The sequence below is a fragment of the Pinus tabuliformis genome, chromosome 9, assembly GCF_031772625.1.
Source record: "Pinus tabuliformis cultivar Carrire ecotype Pingquan chromosome 9, CPIR1, whole genome shotgun sequence".
NCBI lineage: Eukaryota > Viridiplantae > Streptophyta > Pinopsida > Pinales > Pinaceae > Pinus > Pinus tabuliformis.
This window is the reverse complement of record NC_142307.1, coordinates 472,595,633-472,620,502: the sequence shown is the minus strand read 5'-3', so window position 1 is coordinate 472,620,502 and position 24,870 is coordinate 472,595,633. Positions and strand designations below refer to the sequence as shown.

Sequence of the window (24,870 nt, the reverse complement as noted above, 5' to 3'; positions counted from 1 at the left end):
GCCAACGTAGAGGCAGAGGAGGGCAGATCAAACTCACGCAGAGCCATGTCATCTTTCTGAGCCAGGACGGATTGACGCAGTTGGCGATGAGGAGCAGATTCAACCCACGCAGAGATTGCGCAGAGCCTGAAGGGCTCAGAATCTTCGAGTTGTCGGGGATTAGGGAGTTGTGTAGATTTTGATTTGTGGAGCTAGTGGGACGTTGTTTCTATCAGTGTAGAACAATGTCTAAGGAGATTGAACCAAGGTAGAGGGAAGCACTACCTTGACAGATTTCTAGCCAATAAATCTAGATCTAGGTTTCAGCGGAAAAGGAGGATTGGAGAGGAGTGATTCAACGGTTGGCTAGAGGATTTCTGAGAGGGAAATTAGGACTCATTGGGAGTCTAGAGAAGACGAGCAGAGATGGCAGTGAACGGATTGAGGGATCAGGACAGATTGGACGAGGCTTCCAATTTTGTCATCTGGAAGGCCATGATCTCGGCAATCCTGGATAAACATCGCATCAAGGACTATGCCTTGAAAACAGTAGACGTCCCAGTTGAACCTGATGCAAATGAGAAGTATGAGGAGGCCCAGGCGAAAGCAAAATGCATGATCCTAGATGAGGTCAAGGATCATGTAATACCACGTGTTGTTCAGAAGACAACAGCAAGATAGATGTGGGAGACCCTGACCGCCTTATACCAGGGCTCTTCCGTGCAGCGAAAGATGTTATTGGAGAATCGGCTGAGTTCATATCAGATGCAAAAAGGAGAGGAGATAGATCCTTTCCTTCTCAGGTTGCAAGGGGTTTGCGACCAGCTTACTTTGTGGGGTATACACCAGATCCAGAGTTCATGGTCAGGATTGCCCTTAATGCAGTCTTCAAGGAGTGGGAGACATTTGTCCAAAGAATTTTGGGTAGAGCGATTCTCCCCAGTTGGGAGGAGATGTGAGCAGCTCTTCGACAGGATGAGCTCAGGAGATTGACCAAGGCGGGGAGCAGCGGTAAGGGAGTTCGAATCAAGGAGGAGGAGGAGGATGCAGCTCTCGCATCAGGGGAATAGCAGGGGGTACAGAAGAGGAAGAAGAAAGACATCTACAAGGTCAAGTGCATCAACTGTGGGGAGCTGGGACATTATGCCTCTTAGTGCCCTAGGAAGAAAGGCAAGGGAGAAGCTTCCAACTCAGGTTGCTCCGGCAAAGGCGGAGAAGGATGTCGAAACTGATGACGATTGTGCCATGAGTGCTCATGCGCCTCTAGAGAAGAGGTGGGGAGACTTGGAGCTGTAGTCGAGAGAACTACAGAAGCGGAGGCAAGATCCTTGAGGTGCCCAAACTCTTGGATCACATACGGCTATGGGAGCCCTTAACGACAGTAGCATGATGACAGGGGTCGGGTGGAGCAAGGTGTGATGGAGCGACAAGGCAGTGCTAGAGTGCAGAAGTCTATAGCAGCGCAATAGAGGTTGCAACAGTGCGAGAGGCATAGAGGTGTTTGCAACAGCGCAGTGGCAGCAAAGGGAGCACGGGATAGCAGCAGAGGTAGATTCAGCATCACGAGGCTTCTAGACTGACCAAGATGTCAGTGTTTGGATGAAGTCAGTTACTTACTTCTCGGTAACTGAGTTGTAGTGCAGCAGTTAGCAGTGGCAGTGCTATGGGCTGTGAGGTAACGTTTTGAGAGGGAGCTGCAGTCTAGATGTAGTAGTGGCAGTGGCAGTGTCATGGGCAACAGTACAGAAAGCAGTAGTGCAGTGGATGTGGGGCAGCAGGCCAAGCACCAGCACAGAGGACCAATCCAGAGGATCAATGTGATGCTTCTATGGTGAAGCATTGCTAGAGCACATTACTCGTTAAGAGGGAGTGGTGATTTTTGGTAGCATCGGATGTGCTCTAGCCATGAAATTTGGTGGAGAGCCTAATGCATATGAGATCTCCAAGACTATTGGGATGGGGTCAGTTTTGGGGCAAAAGCCCAAGTTTTGATGTAAAAAGATGAAAAGTCTCCGCAAATTGTGGTCGAGAGCGCGTAGCTAGTTAAGAGTCGAAAGGGGTTTTTACCCTCCTTTATGTAAAATTGAGTTGGCTTCTGACTTCTACCCATGGTCCGTGGACCATGGGATTGTATAAATAGGTGTGTCTTAGAGAGTCTAAGGCAAGTAAGAAGAAGTCTATGGGTACGAGCGAAGAAGTCTAGCGCAGAGATAGAAGTCTTAGAGGAGGGAAAGGCTCTGCAGCTGAGTGCGCAGAGGCCTAGAGTAGTGTCCGCAACTGAGTGCATGAACCCCTACAGCTGAGTGCGCAGGGAAGTATTGAGTCTATAAACCTATATTGAAGATCAATAAAGAAGATTATTGCAGAAATTCCTGTGTTTTAGCTCTTTACTTTTGTTATGTATGATTGCGATATATGCTGTGATGGAATGATGTCTTTATAAAATAATGATGTATTGATGCGCGAATTTACTTGATCCGTCTTATTATTTGAACGCAATTAATGTTAAGTGATTACACGAAGATCATAACACTGTCTGTTAAAGTTATCGAACACTTAGGTGGATCTGAGTAAATATTGGTCTAAAAGTAATCTATGGTGCACGTAAGTAGCTAATTCGCCTATTCAGGGTCCGCAAAAGCCAGTCATAGACCTTTGCGGAGGTCTAGAGGCCGATTCGAGGAAGTTATTGCCATAAGCCATAAGCACTTAAAGATTTGCACGAAGGCAGATCTAGGTCACAGAAGGACATCACACTGATCTCTGGGTGCGGAAACTTGGTTCCAGCATCCCCCCATACTGCTTCAGGTGAGACTTCAGTCCGTGCACCGCAGATTGATGCCGAAAGGGCCAGTAGTGTAGGGATTTGTTTGGCACAACTAACTCTGAACCTGGGTCAAGACCCCTAAGCCAACAAATGGTTTTGTTGCCGGGACCGGGATCTGCATAAAGAGATGTGTGATGTCGCATCACTGGAATCTGACCAAGAAGGAAATTGAGAAGTGGTTGGATAGAAAGATCCACGAATTCGTGGCGCAGGAAAAAAGAAATTCGTGGCGCAGGAAAAAAGGAATTCGCGGCACAGGAAAACAGGAATCCGCGCCTGACAAAAGAACAATGGTTGGATAGATATTTGTACACAAAAATACACGAAATTTTCTTCTGCACCTTCCCGATTGAACTATACGAGTGGATAGCTAAATTGGCAGACGACCAAGGGAGGTGGAAGCTTGACGGTCCAATAGTGTGGACTCCAGAATTAGTGTGAAGGTTGGAAGCTTCTGAAGATAAGATTGCGTGTGCTATTGACCATTGGCTTGATCGAGTTATAGGAGGATTTGTTACAGAGTTCGCGGTCGACACCTCAGTCAGTTACAGTGAAGCAGAGTGATGTTTCTTCAAAGGACCGCGAGGTAAGTATCTAAGATCTTTGAATACTTGGATTAAGATGTTGTTGTGTGAGAAACGGGTTATGCCACTGCCTTGATGTTTGGAGCTACGTGAAGTGGGAAGCTCTTCAGAGATAGGGGAAGAATATGCCCTGAATATAGCCCGCTGATTGGACCTCTTGTGAGTGACGACGAGGGAGCAACACAGGCTTCACTGCAGAGTGTTGTCCAGTTGATAAGACAGGGTTTTCCACGGATACCATCCACGCCACCTCCACCTTCACCCCCACAACATACACCACCCACACCACCACCACCACCACCACCACCCCCAGTCAACATGTCGAATACAATGAAGTTGCCAGTTTTCAAAGGCTTAGGAAGTGAGGACCCGTATCAGTTTTGGTTTGTTGCAAAGGCTGTGTGGACAACACAACAAATTACGGATGATAATATAAAGAAGGCGCAATTGGTTACCGCTCTGTAGGATCGCGCACTGACATGGTACGTTAAGTATTGCACTGATAATCTGTTGGCGTCATTAGCAGATACTCAAACCGCTTTGAACAAGGAATTCGGTAAGCCTAAGTTTGCCTCGCAATCGGTAATTGGATTTAAGGAAATCATGATGAGGCTCAGTGAAACGCCATGGGAGCTAGATCAAAGATTGAAGTGCGGGATCCGCGAAGCTAATATGAATCTCACAAATAGTTAGCATCGTGATTGGTTTATAGCCGTGCTCTTGCCCCACTTAAGGATTGCTTTATCACAACAAAAGATAGGAACTCAAGCGGAAGCCCTGGAAATTGCGATGAGATTGCACGAAACTCCTATTCAGGATGCTTCGTTGGGGGTTCAACAGATACATGCAGAGTTGCAGAACCTTTGCTTGGAACTGCAGAGCTTGAAAAAAGAAAAAGCGGCGCGACCGAAGGTGCGCAAAGAAGTTTGGTGTCTTAAGTGTAAAAACCAGGGGCATGATAAAGATCATTGCCCTGTTTTCACGAACTACATCACAAGGGGGGGCCAATGCCCCTGAGGCAGGAAGCTCCAACGGGACCAAGTGCAGAGCCCACGCTATGGTGCGTTATTTGTTAAGTGGTCGGAAAGCATGTTATAGATAATTATCATTTGTTGCAAAAGTTTGTATAAACACCACAACAATTGTTTTGTGATTTCTACAAATTGGTGGGCCACGATGAGCGCCACTGTCGAAGCTATGAATTAATGATGGAGAGGACGCCTACGTATCGAATGCAAGCGGAAACTCGGCCTCCGGATCAGGGCGCTGGGGGAGTGCGTGGAGGATATCAGGGACGTGGAGGATATCAGGGACGCGGACGAGGCCGAGGAGGAGGAGGACCTGGTAGGGGTCGTGGGTAGGTCATTTGCTACAATTGTGGAATGCCAAGACACTACGCACAGGAGTGTACGAATCAGACACGCCCGTCATGTCAATACTACACTCATTTTGACCACACAATCGAAGAATGTCATGTGCTAATGGCCAAGATGCAGGAGAAGAAGGCACAACCTCAGTATCCTACCCAGAACTTATAGATGATGAGGGCCGAGCCCCGCGAAGAGGACCCGAATGTGAATATTGTGCTGCAAAGTGAGATCACGACAGGCGCTGATAAGGGAAAACAGCCTGAAGAAGGTGGATGGGTTCGCAAGGCCCCAGAAAAGGAGACTAATTTCGATCTAGAGCGCACGAAGGAAACATTCATGGAAGCAAAGAAAAGCTTCGCTGAAGCCTCTACCTCAAGGAGTCAAAACAAACTGCCAAACACTAGCGCACCTCTAGAGGTTGACCCCTCTGTGCTTACCACCTTCTTGGAGACTTGTATGAAACTACTGCGCGATAGCAAGGCTGTGAAAGGACTACAGGAGTTGATAAACAAGTGTGCCAGTAAAGATAATGCTCCTGATAGACCCCGCATACTTAGAATGATTGGTAAGCATAAGGCAAGAACAGGGCGCGAGATGAGGCTTACTGCACAAATAGGAGACTATGAGATGGACCAGGTTATTTTGGATTTGGGGTCTGACGCGAACGTATTGCCTACACAGACCTGGGAAAGAATGGGGAGACCTGCGCTGCAGTGGTCTGCAATTCAATTGAGGATGGTGAACCAGCTAAAGATTATCCCTATGGGATGATTGCAAGGGGTTACCATAGATATAGAAGGTGCGTGCACGCTGGCTGATTTTGAAGTAATAGAAATTGTTGATGACAGCAATCCATACCCCGCGCTCCTTGGAATAGACTGGGCTATTGATATGAATGGGGTAATTAATTTGAAGAAGCAGACAATGTCGTTTGAAAGGAAATCGCTCCGCATCATAGTACCCTTGGACCCTACAGAAGCACCGCACTATACTGAACTGGTCCGCGACTATGAAAAAAGCGATGCTGATTTGGATCAAATCTATAAAATAACAGCGCAAGACCAACACTGGTGAATCCAACGACTAATGGACGGATTGCATGGGACCACGAAAGTTCCTGTACCTCGAATTCAAATTAAGACTTGGAACATTGGCAAAACAGGCTGCATGAAGTATCCACATTGCACTGCAACATGATGACCAAATCGTTGCACTGTGTCATCGGAGGTAATAAATTTACCTTATTACGATGGTTTAACTGACATAGATAAATTTTTGGATGCTTTTGAAAGAGAAGTTCCAAAGGATCACTGCTTCCAGGCGTTGGATTTGGCACTGTGTGCTACACCCACTCGTTGGTGGGGTATGCACAAAAACAACTTTGATGAGTGGCACGATTACAAGAGGATGATGAGAATGTGATTTGGTCGTCCTAAAGTACTGTTAACTGAGAAGTATGATGGGAGGAATGATCAACACGATCATTTGGCGAAATGGACTAGAGTGTATGGAACAGAGCGGCAGTGAGAGTGGGTGCATTTATTCTGTCACACTCTGGACATAATCCCTATGAATTGGTATTTGGTAACAAAGCTCGGCCACAACACCGCGGAGTGGGATATCTTAAGAGAAGGATTTTTTATGATCTTCAGCTTTGAAGACGGGTTCGAAAGCATTAATGAGGCGCTGCAGGAGGTTAAGGCAGCGATCTTTCGAATTCTGTAGGATCCCTTAGGATTGATTCAACCAGATTGGAGCAACCAGCTACGCCATGCGCTAGAATGCTATAATATAACCACTGAAGGAGAGGATGGGGATCCACAAAATATCAATATCCCAGAAGCAGAGGGCCACCGTGAGGTTGAAGGTCTGTAGATAGAGAACCCGGATATCACCGCACCGCTGAAAACTAGGCAGGTAAACATTGGTACTGAAGCGGAGCCTAAATTCACGAAGATCGGAGATTATTGGGATGATGCCACAATGGATAAAGTTGTTGAGTTACTCCGCGAGTACTAGGATCTTTTTCCTACAAAATTTTCAGACTTGAAAGGCATCATAGGCGATTTGGGAGTGATGAAAATAACTTTGAAACCAGACGCGAAGCCCGTTAAGCAGAGGCCATATCGCCTTAATCCCAAATACAAGGAAAAGGTCTGCTTGGAATTGGACAAGATGCTTGAGGCAGGTATTATTGAACCAGTGGAGGAATCTGATTGGGTGAGCCCAATGGTAGTTCAGGAAAAGAAGCAGAAGGGAGAGATAAGGATTTGCGTAGATCTAAGAAAGCTTAACAATGCCTGCATTCATGATCCTTTCCCGACACCATTTATTGATGAGGTACTGGACAATGTTGGAGGGCAGGAGGCCTACTCATTTACTGATGGGTTCTCTGGATACCATCAAATCAAGATCGCGCTAGAAGATAGGAGTAAAACAACCTTCGCGACAGAATGGGGGTGTTTTCAGTATACGGTGATGCCATTCGGACTCAAGAATGCACCAACAATATTCTCTCGCATAGTCATCGCGGCGTTCAAAGAGTTTATTCACAAATTCTTGGAGGTATATTTTGATGACTGGACAGTGTTTGGGCTAGTAAAGCACCATGTAGCCAGTCTGCGCTTAATGTTGGATACATGCCAAAGGTATCAGATCGCGTTGAACCTAAAGAAATGCTTGTTTTGTGTCCCCTTTGGGATTTTGTTGGGTCATGTAGTATGCAAGCAAGGACTAATGGTGGACCCTGCCAAGATTGCGGTAATAATCAATTTGGAAGCCCCGAGGAGTGTCAAACAGCTGCGCGCAATGCTGGGCCATACTGGATATTATTGAAAGTTCATCAAAGCTTATGCCTAGATTACCGTGCCCATGGAAAAGTTGTTGAAGAAGGACGCTACATTCTGTTGGGATGAAGAATGTCAACGCAGTTTAGATGTATTGAAGGAAAAGATGGTCACCGCGCCGATCTTGGTCTTCCTGGATTGGAAGAAGGAATTCCATGTGCACGTTGATGCCTCGTGTATTGCGTTGGGAGCAGTGCTGACACAAGATGGCAAAGGAGAGATGGATCACCCTATAGCATTTGCAAGCAGAAAATTATCAAAGGCTGAGAAGAACTACTCAACGACAGAGCACGAGGGATTGGCTATGGTGTACGCACTCCAAAAGTTCAAGCACTATCTATTGGGCAGACATTTCAAGATGTACACAGACCATTCCGCTTTGAAGTACCTAGTCAATAAGCCTGTGTTGGGGGGGAAGATATGCAGATGGTTGTTGTTGTTTCAAGAATACAACTTTGAGGTAATTGTCAAGCCAGGAAGGCTGAATGCAGGACCTGACCATTTGTCGCGCATTGAAACGGGGGAGGAGCCTACTAATTTGGAGGAAGGGTTTCCCGACGTGCAGCTCTTCGCAGTGCACGTAGCAGACAACCACTTTGCAAATATTATCCATTTTTTGACCACAGGGACAGCTCCAGAAGGCTACACTAGTGAGCAGAAGAAGGAATTGGTAGTATGTGCGGCTGATTTCTCAGTAATTGCCGGACATTTGTATAAGATGGGATCGGACGAGATACTCCGACAATATGTGCCTGATTTCGAAAGAAACAGCATCCTTGCGGAGGCTAATGGAGGGGTTGCAGGAGGACATTATGCAGGGAAAAAAATGACGCAAAAGATTTTGCGCACCAGATTGTGGTGGCCTACGTTGCATAAAGATTCTAAAGCATATTGTAGGGCGTGTGATGCATGTCAAAGAACGGGCAGGCCATCGCGAAGGGATGATCTGCCTCTTAATCCTCGGGTGTCGTTACAGCGCTTTGAGAAATGGGCTATTGACTTTGTAGGACCAATCCAGCCCCCAGGTAAGAAAACAAGTGCGCGCTACGTCATCACTGAGACAGAGTATCTAACCAAATGGGTGGAGGCACAGCCTGTAAAAGATTGTACAGGGGCTACAACAGCGAAATTTTTGTTTGAATACGTGCTAATGAGGTTCGAGTGCCCAAAAGTATTGATGAGTGATTGCGGTACACACTTCCTCAACGAAACGATCAGCGCGTTGACAGAAGAATTTCAAGTTTATCACCAGAAGAGTACACCATATCACCCCCAGGCTAATGGAACGATGGAGGCCTTCAATAAGATATTGGAGAATGCGCTGACAAAGATTTGCAACGGGCAGTGGAATGATTGGACGTGCACGTACTGGCAGTGTTATGCGCGTACAGGACTACTTGGAAAAAACTAACAGGTCATACACCTTTTCGGTTGGTTTATGGCATAGAATTTGTCATGCCTATGGAATATATCGTGCCTAGTCTACGCATAGCAGCCTTCACAGGGATGGTGGACTACGAAGCCTTGGAAGAACGGCTCGCGCAATTGATGGAGCTCAAAGAGGACAGATTCTTGGCTGGATTTCATCAACAAGTACAAAAGGAACATGAAAAGGCATGGCACGATCGACACATCAAGTTGCGCACATTCAAGGTAAATGACTTGGTTTTATTATATGATAGTAAGTTCGCTAAATTTCCAGGAAAGTTTCAGATGCACTAGTTGGGGCCATATGTCATCAAAGAAATCACAAATGGGGGCGCGGTTCAGCTTGCAAAGCTGAATGGAGAACCTTTCCCAGGAAAAGTGAATGGGAGCCGATTGAAGCCATATGTAAGAGATCCGGCTCAATGACTACATGACAATAGCACAGTCTTAGTGCTCCAAGCAGTTGCAAGGGAGTGTGGGACTATAAACTACACTGCTCGGTTTTGGGGACTCCGCGACAGGGAGGCTACGCGAAACAGGATGATGTCACAATAACATAAGCTACGTGAAGGGAGCTGCGCTATGAAGGGAGATACCACACAGCACCACCAGAAAATGACCGTTAGGGTCACTGTTCATGATTTGACAACCAGGAGACAGTTAAGAGGAGCGGGGGGGTGACATTTGAGGCTAAGATCTTTGGAGGTCTACCGCCAATTCAGCATCGATGGATGGATTTTGGGGGTAACAGTCAAATTTGAATTCAAAATATCCTATAAATTATGCGTGGCTGTCCAGCAGAGAACACTTTGCATCCTTAGAATTTTTGCGTTGTGTTGTCTATCGCTTATGAATCGCAAGTTTTTCGAGGATTTGGTCGCAAGCTCTGTGTTTGATAATCTACCCAAGGAAACCCAACAATTTATTCGCAGCACTATGTCAGGACCAGGAGAGACTACAAGCACTGGAGGAACTGTTGCCTCCGAAGGAGCGGCTCCAGAAGTTGTGAGCATGGAGGCTTTGGCTCTTGTGCCTACGGCGCCAAGGTCGCCTGGGCCGAAGCCTACACCTGTGCGCGAGACCCGTAAGCCGAAGAAAGAAAAGCAGAAGAGGCCAATGCCAGTGCGCGAGTCGCCTAGGAAGCACTCTGCTACCTAGGCACAAAAGAAGGACAAGCAACCTGAGAAGGTTGTAGATTTGGAGGCCGAAGAGGGTGCTAAAGATATAGACACTGAGGGCATGGAGCCCATCTCCAAGTTGCCGGAGTATATCCCTCTGCGCAAAAGAAAGGTGAAGGTCACCAAGGACCCAGACACAGAGAAATTCGGCATTCACACTCCCCTGTTGCCAAAAAATATAACCTTTGAAGGTCCACGCTTGGCAAAGGGTTCCCCTTTTAAAGATGGAGGACTGGGACTTGGCTGACCATGAAAGGTTCCCCCACCTCGCAACAGAGAATTACATGAAACAGGTGTATTACAAAGAATCCGGTGTCACTGCGTTGGAGCCAATTGAGTGGATTCGCGGAGTAAATCAATTGGGGTTGTTGAACCTGCTATGGGTGCCCCACTATCACCGCTCCAACATCAATATCACCTGCATAAAGCAACTGCTGACTTTGGTGCATGATGGGTGTTTATGGCTTGACATGCCTATCCCCATCACAGACATGCTTATCCACCGGATCACGCTCCTGCCAACAAAAGGCTTGAATCCGGCCAAGGAGTTTGGCAGAAAGACAAGCGAGCAGGACTTGGCAGAGAAGATGAAGGTGAAGTTTGAGCTTATCAAGAAGCCACACGGGTACTCCATAACATCCATCAACAACCCCGCGGTGAAAATTGCGACATAGATACTAGCTGGTAAGGTCATGAGGAAGTGTTACGTGGATGAGGTTCCGGCGCCCATGATCTCGTTAGTTGCACAATGTGCGGAGGGCGTGCAGTTCAACTGGTCACGCTATCTATGTAGCGAGTTCCTTGTGAATTGTCGCGAGGCTCAAGATGAGAGAAAGACCTTCCACTACACGTGGTTGTTTCTCTCTATTGTGCTGGTTGCCTGGGAATTGCCGGAGGACAATCAGTTCCCCCCATTGGAGGTAGGTTTGTCGAAGGCTGCATAGTTTGCCTCCCTTTGGGCCACGAAGGACCCCACACGAGTCACTGAGACAAAAAATTTATGGGTTTTGATGGAGTCAAGCATTCGCATGGCCATCAACCAGCGGCCATGGTTGTCCCCAACCATGTATGAGCAGTTGTCAGAGTACACAGAGTTCAAGGCAGACTTCCACCGCATGTATATCAGGGCGCAGAAGGATCCAGAGAAAAAGTGGTTCAATCTGCCATATCTTGCCATAGATGATGTGATTCAGGAAGTCATCAAGCGGTGGCTAGCAAATTGGCATTCTTCGTCTGACCTGGCCGTGGGTACCAGGAAAGGCACGGGGAGTTTCGCGGAGAAGGAGAAGGCAGCGAAACAGGCAATCCAGAAGTTAACCGCGTAGTGAAGGAAGGAAGCTGAGGAGAAGGCCCAATTAGAAAAAGAGCGTGATGCAAAGCAGCAGGCTGAACAAGAGCAGCGCAACTCCGAGCAAAGCGGTAAATCCCCTTCGCCCCAGACCGAGGAAGAAGAGCAGTCAGCGCAGGGCGGTGGCAGTGATGAAGGACAGAGCACTCCATTCCAGGTCAAGAGGTACAGAGAACAGCAGACGAAGGGGCCTCGAAAGAAGTCCAAGGCGACTAAGCCACCACTGGATCCCATTACGCTGACAGAGGGTAACCTCGACGAGATTGGGGATAAAGTGCGCGACACCACCGTTGAACTATTGCAGCAATTTGAACAACAACACTTGCAATCATTAGGTACTATTCAGAAGGATCTACGCGAATTGCAGATCCAGACCAGCAGGATACAGGTGGGAGCAGGTCAGGTGGGCGTTGCGCAAACAAGCCTGGCACTAGGGACAAGTCAGGCTGCAGAACTTGTCAGGTCAGTGGACCTCAAGACAATTGCGCTACCAGAAGGGTCCCTGAGCACGGAATCGGCCGATGACAAGGTCATCGTAAGCACTCTAAAGAATATTGGCCTCAATGTTGCAGCGCTCCCCAACGAATATCTTCACGCGCTACAGACTGGTGTGATAGCAAAATTGAGAGCGCGGGAGCAGCGCGCCCTCAATTTAATCAGCGAGTACAGGGTGAACAATGAGCAAATGTTCGCTGAAAAGACAGAGGCCCTGAAGGCAAAGGAAACGATCTAGGCATAAAGCGCCCAGCTGGTCGCCGCGATTGCAGAGGCATGCAGGGAAGTGCCAGAGTTGGACATATCTGAGAAGGCACCGCTCAAGGCCAAAATACGGAAACTTGTTGCGGGCGTCTGCGATGCTAAGGCAGAGGTGGCCAGAGTTCAGTTCGAGCTTAATATGAAAATCACAGAACTGGAGCTTAAGTCACAACCTTCGACTCCGCCAAAAGTTAGGGAACAGTGCGAAGCTGTCGTCAAGGAAGGATTAGCTACTGTGGATGCCGCAGTTGCTGATTGTACAACTTTGTTTGAGCAGGCCATGGAAGTGGTGACGAGCTTGCAGGAGGATCCCACTGTGCAGATATTGAATACTGAGATCCGCGAGCTCTAGCAACAGTACGACGAAGTAAGGGCAACCGCGCGCACCATTTGTTCATTTTAGGTATGTTCTATGCTTAGAGCAATTTATTTCAAAACTCAATACCTTTTCCAGATTAGCAATCACATCAACATTAAAGTAAACTACAGATAGAAGATAAACATAAATCACAAAAGACAAGCCAAAACAAGAGGACACAAGATGTGGTGCTAGCCAGGCACAAACACCAATGTGGGGAAACCCTTGATCAATTCTTCTTATATGTTCTTCAGTAGTTTAGTAGAGAGAGAGAGAGACAGTACATTTACAACAAAAGTCAACACTTTGACTTATCTAAATAAGAGGATAGATCATCTCTAAGGAGATGATACATGAGCTTAGTTGAAGACATGCTGCTTCAACTGATTCTCCAAGGTGACTCCTTCACCCATCATTGTGTTGCATCTCGTCATCATGCTGCACCTTACCGTGCTGCACCATGTTGCACACATCATCACAATGCTTGACCTCATGACTGCTGCACGTAATGTTGCACTGTGGTCCCATGTGCCATGGTTGAATCATGTTGTCATACTGCAAGTCTCATGTGCTTGCAGCACCATGCCCATGTTGTCCACACTTGCCATACTGCACCATGCTTATTGCTGTCCATGCTTCTTGTTGTCATGTCACAGCTGATGTCCCAATTCGCTGCCATGTCATATCACAGTTGTTGTCCTATGTCATAGGTTGTCTCATCATAGTTGCTATCAATGTATTGTTGCTATGTACACCTACACTGATGTCCCACTGTGCCTTGTGCATCATGTACTTGTTGTCCATGTATTGCTACTATGTACAGCTACACCGTTGTCCCACTGTGCCTTGTGCATCATGTACTTGTTGTCCATGTATTGCTGCTATGTCTGTGACTGGTTAGGGCATATGTGCCTGCTGTAATAAACCTTGTTCAACTACCAAAACTACCCTTATTGACTACGGCTTGCCCTTGGAGAAGTGGTGGATCCCATCACTGTTGTTTTGGGCATAGACAACCCCCAATACACCTCCACGCTGCCCTGTTTTGGAGTGACTAGGCCTGTGGATTTCCACAGACCTCCGCTGCCACCTACAGTGCACTCAAACCACCATACGTTGCCCTCCAAACAGTTCGTAGGGTTGTGGCTTACCCACAGCAGCCTACATTGCCCTTTACCAAGCGTTGGGCACCTAAGAACACCTCCACATTGTCCTGAAACAGCTTGCCCTTATCTCGGCCCTCAAAGGAGCTACCTTGGCCTCCCTTACAGCACCTCGGCCCTCCAAAAGACCCATGAAACAGAGCTTCCTTTGCTATGGCCGAGACTTTCTGTTGACTGCAGTTACGGCATCCTTTAAGACTGCGGTTAGGGCATCCTTTAGGACTACGGCTAGGGCATCCCTTAAGACTGTGCCTAGAGCAGCTTGTTTAGCCTTCTTTCCTCCTACGTCTAGGGTTTCATCCTCCTAGATTTCTCTTCCACTAAAACCCAAAGCAAAGCCTTCTTTCCTCCTGCATCTAGGGCTTCATCCTCCTAGATTTCTCTTCCACTAAAACCCAAAGCAAGTGGAGAGAAATCAAGAGTGAAGTGTGTGTGAAATGACTCTCAAGTCATCTCCTTTTATACTAAAATGTTAAGCACATGTGGGTGTTATTTAGTTGTTGGCTGACCTTGACGAATTGTCTTATAACACAAATAAATTCATAACTCCATTGAATACTTATCAGAATCGAATGATCTTTAGATCAATCCTACACCTCTCGACAAGAGGGATCCAAGAAAAATATCAACTGCCATAAGTAAGATGACCCACATGGAGTTTGGCCCTAGTTGCCAATTTTAACACTCCCTCTCAACTAGGGAGAACTCGCTGATCCATCTGCTAGACTATACTATCTCTACCATCAGTGCCCTGCATTGCTTTGCTTTGCTCTGCTAAACTCTGCACTTCTCTGCTCTACTCTACTGAACCATGAAGAAGAAGAATTGATCGAGAATGTCTCATACCATTCTCTACTGACCCGAAGTCAGTTCCATATGAAGAGTGTGTCATACCACTCTTACTGAACCAAAGTCAGTTTCATTGATCCCAGATCAATATCACAAGAGTGTCTCAAACCACTCATATTGAGTAACTGATCCCAGATCAATGGAGGTCATCCTCGCATAGGGAGTACGATAGATACAACGACGCGTCCATCGATAGTACTACTATGGTCCCTAACCCCATTTCCCTGCTCATTGGCCAAATGAGAGGTACTTCCCATGAGTCCCAAACTGCATGGGTAGGATGCCTCGACAAGAGAACCATTTATCCTGTCCCTAAGTCGCGTCGGGGTATCACAGGGGAAGGATGAGCCATTCACCCTATACAGAGTGCACCATTAGGGGAGAGTGAGTCGCCTTATGGTCGCGTGTTTCTCCAGTAGTACCCCAAGCCCCGCAAAGCTCCCAGAGCTCAATACATGCAACATGCAGGACCCTCATAAGAAGGTCTCTCAATGACTCCAAGTCGTTCGGGAAAGTCACAAATTTGATCAGGGCTTTGACAGAATGTTTGCAACCTGTACATCAATCTCAAAGGATAGAGCCTCCTCGCTCATCGACGTACCATATCCCAGACAAGGTAGTATCTGATGTCTATATACTGGAGCAATCACAGAATACGGGATTCCTCAACAACTGAATCCCCCTCTGGTTGACACAGAAGATCACGGTGGTATCCATCATGTGTACAAATAGCTCACTGAAGAGCTCCCGCAACCAGGCAGCTTTACACGAGGTCCTACTCATAGCTATGTATTCAGTCCTAGTGGTGCTCAAAGCAACCGTCTTCTGTTTCCTGCTCATCCAGGATATCGAGCAGAACGCAAAGAGAATCAGCACTCAGATGCTTTTGAGATCCTCCACATTGCCTGCCTAGTCAGCGTTCGAATAATCATGCAGCTTCACATTTCCGGCAATGTATCTCAATTCAAGAGAGATTGTGCCCTGAAGATATCTCAGAAGATTCTTGGCACCAATCCAGTGAGGCTCAACCATATATGAGCTCATCATGCTAACTGCAAAACATATGTTCGGACGGAAGTTCACCAAGAACATCAACATTAGTATGAGTTTGTGAAACTCAGAGGCATTTCCCAAATCTCGTCTGGCATCACTACCACATAACTTTTGAAAGTTAAGCTCCATCGAGGTAGTCATGGGCTTGTAATTCACCATTCCAAATCCGGAATCCAACTCCCTCTTACTTTTGCAAATGAGAGGGTCTGCACCTGTCAGAAAGAGGTCGTCCTCAGAAGGTGCCAGTATGAGAGGTCTATCATCCAGAACCTTCAAGCAAAGGTTTGGATCAGCTTCACTCCTAGTGCATCTCAGCTTCATCAAACAGCTATCAATCCTCTCATACTATGCCCGGGGTGTTTTGCTTCAAGCCATAAAGGGCTTTCTTCCACCTACACACATGAGATTCTCGATCATGAATCTCAAACCCCTTAGGTTGTTCCAAACCTGTGGACCTGTTATATGAGGGGAATGGTCCCCTTATAAGATTTTCCTTCGATACATCTCAAACATGTACCTTCATGCTCTTCTTGAATTTAGGCATCCCTATCACCATCTGACTCACATCGGGTAGGGCCCCATAATAAGTAGACCTCTGGTGCTATAGATGAGATGTGACAACTGACATGGTCCCCAATGGACCATCCTGCAACTTGATACAACCCTGAACTCAAAAGCATCTTTGAAAATTCCATTTTCAAATATGTACCTTTCCATCGATGAATGCCACCCTGAAACCTTTGACTTCCATTGCTGAAATGGACACCAGGTTCTTCTTGCGATCAGGTACACAAAAGAGATTCTTGTAAATGAATCGAGTTACCCTCATTCAATTTAGGGGTAACATTCCCTATACCCTTTCCGGGATAGGTGGCATCGGCTCCAAGTATAGTCCCACGATTGTTTCCATCTCTACTAAATTAGAGAAAGCACCCTTCTATCCGATGAAGTGCCTTGAAGCACTACAATCAATAAGCCAGATTCCCAAAGAATCTGAAGGAGAGGGCCAATACAAGATAATGCTTCTTTATCTTATCAGAAACAACATTTGATTCTTCATACCTGCGGTTCCTTGCTTTCTTGAAGAGTTGGTCGTTTCCTTGATGACCTGCATTGCCTGTCATTCCTATGATCATTGAAGATGTCCCTGGAATGATTGTTATCATTATCAAGTGATGTGTCCCTACCATTCGGACACTCCTTCGCATAATGCCCGAACTTATTACAAACAAATCCTCTGCCTTTCCTTTCACCCTGAGATCCGGACTTCCCATTGAAGTGATCTGTAGGTAGGCCATTAGAAGCTTCCGCTGCACTAGTCTGATAATATACTCTGCTTCGACTTCACCCTTGAGGGATGAGGAATCCATTGATCCTTTTGTCCTTCCCCAACTGTCTTCGGTGATTGCTCTTTCACTCTTGCTTGGGCTTTGTTTTCACCTCAGCTCTGATACCATATTAATTTAAGGTATGTTCTATGCTTAGAGCAATTTATTTCAGAAGCTCAATATCTTTTCCAAATTAGCAATCACATCAACATTAAAGTAAACTGCAGATAGAACATAAACATAAATCGCAAAATACAAGCCAAGACAAGAGGACACAAGATGTGGCACTAGCTAGGGACAAACCCCAATGTGGGGAAACCCTTGATCAATTCTTCTTATATGTTCTTCAATAGTTCAACAGAGAGAGAGAGAGAGAGAGTACATTTACAACAGAAGTCAACACTTTGACTTATCTAGATAAGAGCATAGATCATCTCTAAGAAGATGATACATGATCAATTGAACACGTGCTGCTTCAACTGATTCTCCAAGGTGGCTCCTTCACCCATCATTGTGCTGCATCTCGTCATCATGCTGCACCCATCATCACAATGCTGGACCTCATCACTGTTGCACCTAATGCTGCACTGCAGTCCCATGTGCCATGGTTGAATCATGTTGTCATACTACAAGTCTCGTGTGCTCATAGCACCATGCCCATGTTGTCCACACTTGCCATGTCGCACCATGCTTGCTATTGTCATGTCACAGCTGCTGTCCCACTTTGCTGCCATATCATATCACAGCGGTTGTCCTATGTCATAGGGTTGTTGCATCATAGTTGTTGTCCATGTATTGTTGCTATGTACAGGTACACTGCTCTCCCACTGTGCCTTGTGCATCATGTACTTGTTGTCCATGTATTGCTGCTATGTACAACTACACTGCTGTCCCACTGTGCCTTGTGCATCATGTACTTGTTGTCCATGTATTTCTGCTATGTCTGTGATTGGTTAGGGCATATTTGCCTGCTGTAATAACCCTTGATCAGCTACCAAAACTGCCCTTATTGACTGCGGCTTACCCTTGGAGAAGTGGTGGCTCCCATCACTGTTGTTTTGGGCATAGACAGCCCCCAATACACCTCCACGCTGCCCTGTTTTGGAGTGGCTAGGCCTGCGGCCTTCCACAGACCTCCGCTGCCACCTACAGCCCACTCAAACCACCATACGTTGCCCTCCAAACAGTTTGTAGGGTTGCGGCTTACCCACAACAGCCTACATTGCCCTTTACCAAGCGTTGGGCACCTAAGAACACCTCCACGTTGTCCTGAAACAACTTGCCCTTGTCTCGGCCCTCAAAGGAGCTACCTCGGCCTCCCTTACAGCACCTCGGCCCTCCAAAAGACCCATGAAACAGACCTTCCTTTGCTACGGCCAAGACTTTCTGTTGACTGAGTTAGGGCATCCTTTAGGACTGTGGCTAAGGCATCCCTTAGGACTGCAGCTAGAGCAACTTGTTTAGCCTTCTTTCCTCCTGCGTCTAGGGCTTCATCCTCCTAGATTTCTCTTCCACTAAAACCCAAAGCGAGGCCTACTTTCCTCCTGTGTCTAGGGCTTCATCCTCGTAGATTTCTCTTCCACTAAAACCCAAAGTGAGTGGAGAGAAATCAAGAGTGAAGTGTGTGTGAAATGACTCTCAAGTCATCTCCTTTTATATTAAAACGTTGAGCACATGTGGGTGTTATTTAGTTGCTAGCCGACCTTGACGAATTGTCTTATAACACAAATAAATTCAGAACTCCATGAATACTTATCGGAATCGGATGATCTTTAGGTCAATCCTACACCTCTCGATGAGAGGAATCCAAGAAAAATATCTGCTGCCATAAGTAAGATGACCCACATGGAGCTTGGCCCTAGTTTCCAATTTTAACACCATTGCTACAGCACAGCACCTCGCCAAGTTGCAAGAGGCAAAACAGCTCCTTGCACAAGTGGAAGCTGCGCAGAAAAAGGAAGCAATCCTTAAGGCCAGGTTAGGTCCTTGGTTGGATGAAGCCTACCTAATCTCGACCAACATACAGGAAAATTTGGCAAACTTGCAGCTTACACAACAGAAAATCAAGCGAGCCAGTGAAGGACCAGCCACAGAGCAACTGGTGGAGCAAGTAAAGCAGGTAGCCACGCAGAGCGCGACTGAAGTAGTGGTTGTACAGGTCGAGTTGGGGGATCTTCGTAGCAAGATCATTGCGCCAGTCGAGTGACTCGAGGGCGAGTCACGACCTTTGTGTTGGGGGCCTGTTGGGATGGGGTCCCCTGGGGTCAGTTTTGGGGCAAAAGCCCAAGTTTTGATGTAAAAAGATGAAAAGTCTCCGCAAATTGTGGTCGCAGAGCGCGTAGCTAGTTAAGAGTCAAAAAGGGTTTTTACCCTCCTTTATGTAAAGTTGAGTCGGCTTTTGAGATCTACCCATGGTCCGCAGACCATGGGATTGTATAAATAGGTGTGTCTTAGAGAGTCTAAGGCAAGTAAGAAGAAGTCTATGGGTACGAGCGAAGAAGTCTAGCACAGAGATAGAAGTCTTAGAGGAGGGAAAGGCTCTGTAGCTGAGTGCGCAGAAGCCTAGAGTAGTGTCCACAGCTGAGTGCGCGGACCCCTGCAACTAAGTGCGCAGGGAAGTATTGAGTCTGTAAACCTATATTGAAGATCAATAAAGAAGATTATTGCAGAAATTCTTGTGTTTTAGCTCTTTACTTCTATTATGTATGATTGTGATATATGCTGTGATGGAATGGTGTCTTTATAAAATAATGATGTATTGATGCGCGAATTTACTTGATCCATCTTATTATTTGAATGCAATTAATGTTAAGTGATTATGCGAAGATCATAACATTGTCTGTTAAAGTTATCGAACACTTAGGTGGATCTGAGTAAATACTAGTTTAAAAGTAATCTTTAATGCGTGTAAGTAGCTAATTCGCCTGTTCAAGGTCTGCAAAAGCCAGTTCGTAGACCTTCGTGGAATTCGTGGAGGTTTAGAGGCCGATTCAAGGAAGTTACTGCTGTAAGCCATAAGCGATTAAATATTTGCGCGAAGGCAGATCTAGGTCGCAGAAGGACATCACACTAATCTCTCGATGCGGAACTTGGTTTCAGCATCCCCCCACACTGCTTCGGGTGAGACTTTAGTCCGCACACCGTGGGTTGATGCTGGAAGGGCTAGTATTGTAGGGATTTGTTTGGAGCAACTAACTCTGAACCTGGGTCAGGACCCCCTACGCCAACAAAGACCCAGAAATTGTTTGGAGAAATTCCACCCGGATGAAGACTTATTAAAATAATTAATATTTTTAATGGGGTTCCTAAGTCTAAACTTAGGAAAATTAAAACATTAATGTGTATTAATAAACTATGGGTGAGAAAGTTCTAAGTGACGAGGATCAAGCCAGTCCTAATCTTAGCCGTTGATTAGGGACTTAATCTCGGCCGTTGATTTGTCAACAGGAAAAGTATAAGAGGAGGCTTGAGGGTCAGTTGGAAACACACCAAATGGTCAAAGAATTCGATTTTCTGGGGCGACGTTTCTTGAGGAAATCGAGTTAGTGATCAGAGTTGCAGTGAGGGCAGTTCAGCAAGGGATTTTCATCCGAGGCTAAAGAATACATAGCATAGATGTAGTGCAATGCTGGGCGAAACAACGCAGGCCCTAAAAGGGTTGACGCAGAGGCCGAAGAGTTGACGCAGAAGGCTGACGCAGGTGACGCAGAAGCCATAGAGGCTAACGCTGGGCCTCAGAGACAGTGCTGGGGAGATTCTGTGGGACAGAATGGGAGCAGATCAGCAGATTCTGAGCCAGGAGAGGGTGACGTAGATCTTGGAGGAGTGACGCAGTTCCAGAGCAGTGCTTGGAGCAGCTTTCGTTGTCTAGCATAGGGAACAACAACAGTCACTGAGGGGTTTGATCATCCGGTTACTGATCATCGGAATATCTGCCTCCAGATAGAGGTACTACTACCAAGGATATTCTCTGTTGGGTGAGCCATTTCTGGAACCCTAGTTGTATTCACGAAATCTGCTTAATAATACAAACCCTCTATATGTTGCACCGGTTTTCCCGAATTGGGTTTTTCCGAGGACTATTGTCCAAAAATAACGGTGTCCCTTGTGTTATTGTCTTTTTTTATTTCAGTGCATTATTTGTATATTTGTGAAGGTTGCAATAGTGTTTACTTCGATGTTTATGCAATTAAATAACTTGTTAATGTAAAGAACAAGTAGGAGATTGTAAACCAACAATTGCAGTAGGGGTTTCTGATGTCTTAGATTCAGGAATTTTCATAGACTTGACCCTTGGACATGAAAGAGCCCCCTTAAAGGAACAAGGGGCAACTTCAAGCACCAAGAGAGGAGGTCTACAAGTGAAGATATTAATTTTTATATGTCAATGTGTGGTTATGGTGTTAAAAGTGACAAGTCGGCCTAGTGTAAGTAGTGCCCTTATGGGCTAAGTGTCACACCATAAAGACGCATATAAAAAGAGGAGAGCGTAGACCTCAAAACACACATCCAAAAGCGCAACACATCAAGATCTCTCTCTCTCTAATTTAGCTGCAGATGTAAAGGGACCCTAGAAAAGGTGAAAAGGAGCTTGGTTGGTGTTAGTGTTACTTGGGAGCGGGAGCGAAAATGGGAGCAGGAGTGACATTTTCAAAAGCTCACAGTTTGGGAGCGAATCCTGGAGCGATTTTTATATAATATATATATATATATATATATATATATATATATATATAGATATATATATATATATATATATATATATATATATATATTTTATATTTTGATACATATATGTCTACAAAAACATGTAGAATGATGAATTAGATGTAAAAAACATAGATTGATCATTGAAACATATAACATCAATCATCTAGAAGTTATAATCTTTATCAACCATGTCCACAAGTTAGTAACATACATATTACAACACATTGAGTCTCGTGAATCATGATTCATCAATCTTAAATTTTCAACTTCAAGCTTTCAAAATTGAAAATTCAATATATAACATTTATCATCATTGATCGCCAAAGTTGTACTTGTAAGCTAAGTTTAACCATTACAAGAAATAATACCTAACTGTTAACATGAAATGAAATGTTATAAAATGAATTATGAAATGAAATGAAACAACTTTCACGAAGCATCATATTCATAATTCAGAATCATTACCAATGAGTTATAACTTATAATTGCCAACTTCAAACTTCAAACTTTCATTGTCATAGTCATATATTGTTTACAAAATATATCATTATGATATGAAAGAGTCAAGAGTCAAGAATCAAGATTCAACAGTTATGAAAACTAATAGAAACTAGAAAAGACAAGTAAATTGTAAATCTATTATCTACTACTACATGTGGCCCTTGCCACGAGAAGTGTCTAATGTATGAGTAGGTCGTGGTGGTCTTCTAGGAGTCTCCCGCACAGACCGACGACCAGAACTAGAAAGCACATGCCCTCCACGTGAGGGTGTAGATGGAGGTGGCGACAGCAAAGGAACAAGACTCAGAACTCAAGCACTGCTACTGGATGGTGGAGGTGGCATGGCTACCATTGTTTTAAGAAACGACCGTTTCGAAACCGAAACAGCCGGGTTGATCCGAGCCAATACCTTTTTCTATGACCCGGCCTTTGGAACGGTTCGACTGGCCGAGTCAGCCATGACTCGGCCGAGTCATTCAATGACTCGGCCGAGTCATGGCTGACTCGGCCAACTCGGCCGTTTCCGTTATGACTCGGCCGAGTCACAAAAAAACGCCCAGCATCACGTCAAACTGCGATTTAATAAAATTTTAATGGATTTTTAAATTGTTTTTTGGTTGGTTTGGACTCCAAGCAGTTATATGAATTTGCTAAATGATTTTTGGGGTCCATTTCCCCCTCCCAAACCCTATTTAACACACCCAAGTGCTCTCATTCACTCACAGCAATCTTATGCATTTGAGTGAGAGTCTTCTTTGAGAGTTAGTGAGCAGTTCTTGAGCTTGTTTTGGAGCAGCAGTGAGGAGTCTTGGAGGAGCATTGTAGCTGGAGTGAGGAGCTTCTTGGGCAGCCATTTGGAGCAGCATTGAGGAGCTGATTCTTGGAGCAAGCTTGAGGAGGCAGTTTGTGCCTGGAGGTATTTTTTTTCACCTCTATAAATCTGTTTTTGCTTAGTAAATTTTAGGTGCATATCTAGAAAGCTTAGAGAGTGTTTTTTGTCAAATAAATGAACATTGAATCAAGGTTTTTCTTTTTTCATTTTCAAATTGTTTGCTTTCATTTCCTAGTCAAAAAATGGCACCTAGAGCAAGAGATCCTGCTTGGGCATATGTTGAAATGGTTGATAGTAAAATGCAATGCAAATTTTGCCATAGGAAAATTAAGGAAGGTCCTAGGGGCATTAATAGGTTGAAACAACACTTGGCAGGGATTAGAGGCCAAATTACCCCATGTACCTCACCAGAAATTGCGGAGATTAGGAAGAATTTGTTGGCCAGCTTTGAGAAATTTAAAGAAGATAAGGCTAGGCAAAGAGACATACAGGCTAAAATTGGGAGGAAGAGGGAGATACAAAAAATGATGGCTGCCAACCCCCATTATGATTTTGAGGGTTCTTCCCCTATCCCTCAAACTGATACATCCAACCCTTTCCGATATATTCCTCCCTCTTTTGGTTCTGTTCAAGATAAGGGAAAGGGTAGAATGAAAAAGGGTGATGTGACTATCAAAAGTTATTTCACTCCCTCCTCTCCATCAGATGCACATGGTCCTGAAGTTAGTAAAACTCAAATGCAGCCCACTTTAGATGACCATTGGAAGAAAGAATTGAGGGTGACTACTTGTGAGTACATAGCTAGATGGTGGTATGATGCTGATATCCCCTTTAATGTTGCTCGTTCACCATATTATGAGCCTATGTTTGATGCCATACATGCTGCTGGAAAAGGCTTCAAAGGCCCTACTATGCATGAGCTAAGGGGGTTTCGTTTGCAGAAAGAAATTCAATCCATTAATGAGTATTTGCAAGAGTTCAGGGACTCATGGGCAAGAACAGGGTGTACCATCATGTTAGATGGATGGACTGATCAAAGAAACCGTACCATCATAAACTTTCTTGTCTTCTGCCCACAGGGAACCATGTTTTTAAAATCAGTTGATGCATCTGATAAGGTAAAAGATGGCCACTTGTTGTTTCAGCTATTGGATCAGGTTGTTGAGGAGGTGGGGGTGGCTAATGTTGTTCAAATCATCACAGATAATGCCTCTAACTATGTTCTTGCTGGTAAACTGTTAGAGGAAAAACACAAAACCATCTTTTGGACCCCATGCGCTGCACATTGCATAGACCTCATGCTTGAGGATACTGGAAAATTAGATTGGGTCAAAAACACTATAGATCATGCCAAAAGCATAACAAAATTTATCTACAATCATACATTGGTTTTGAGCCTCATGAGGAAACACACTAGGGGCAAGGATATTATTAGGCCTGCCATCACTAGATTTGCTACACATTTTTTGACATTGCAATCTATGCTTTCCCAACATAGAAACTTGCAAAAGATGTTTTCCAGTGATGAATGGAATCAAAGAAATTGGTCTAACAAACCGGAAGGCAAAGAATTGAAAAGGAAAGTCCATGAAGAAACTTTTTGGAGAAAGGCAGCAGAGATTGTGAAGCTTGCTGAGCCACTAGTTAAGGTGTTGCAGTTGGTGGATGGGGAAAGGTTGGCTATGGGCTTCATTTATGAGGCTATGGATCAAGCAAAGGAGAAAATAAAGACGGTATAGAAGGATAGAGTGGCAAAGTAT

The 24,870-nt window shown here is 45.3% G+C and overlaps 1 protein-coding gene across 1 annotated transcript in view; it reads right to left on the bottom strand.

Annotated features, from left to right (window-relative positions):
• The window catches only part of LOC149149241 (alpha-glucan phosphorylase, H isozyme-like), a 282,919-nt gene that overhangs the window by 19,113 nt on the left and 238,936 nt on the right, over positions 1-24,870 (bottom strand). The window lies entirely within an intron of this gene.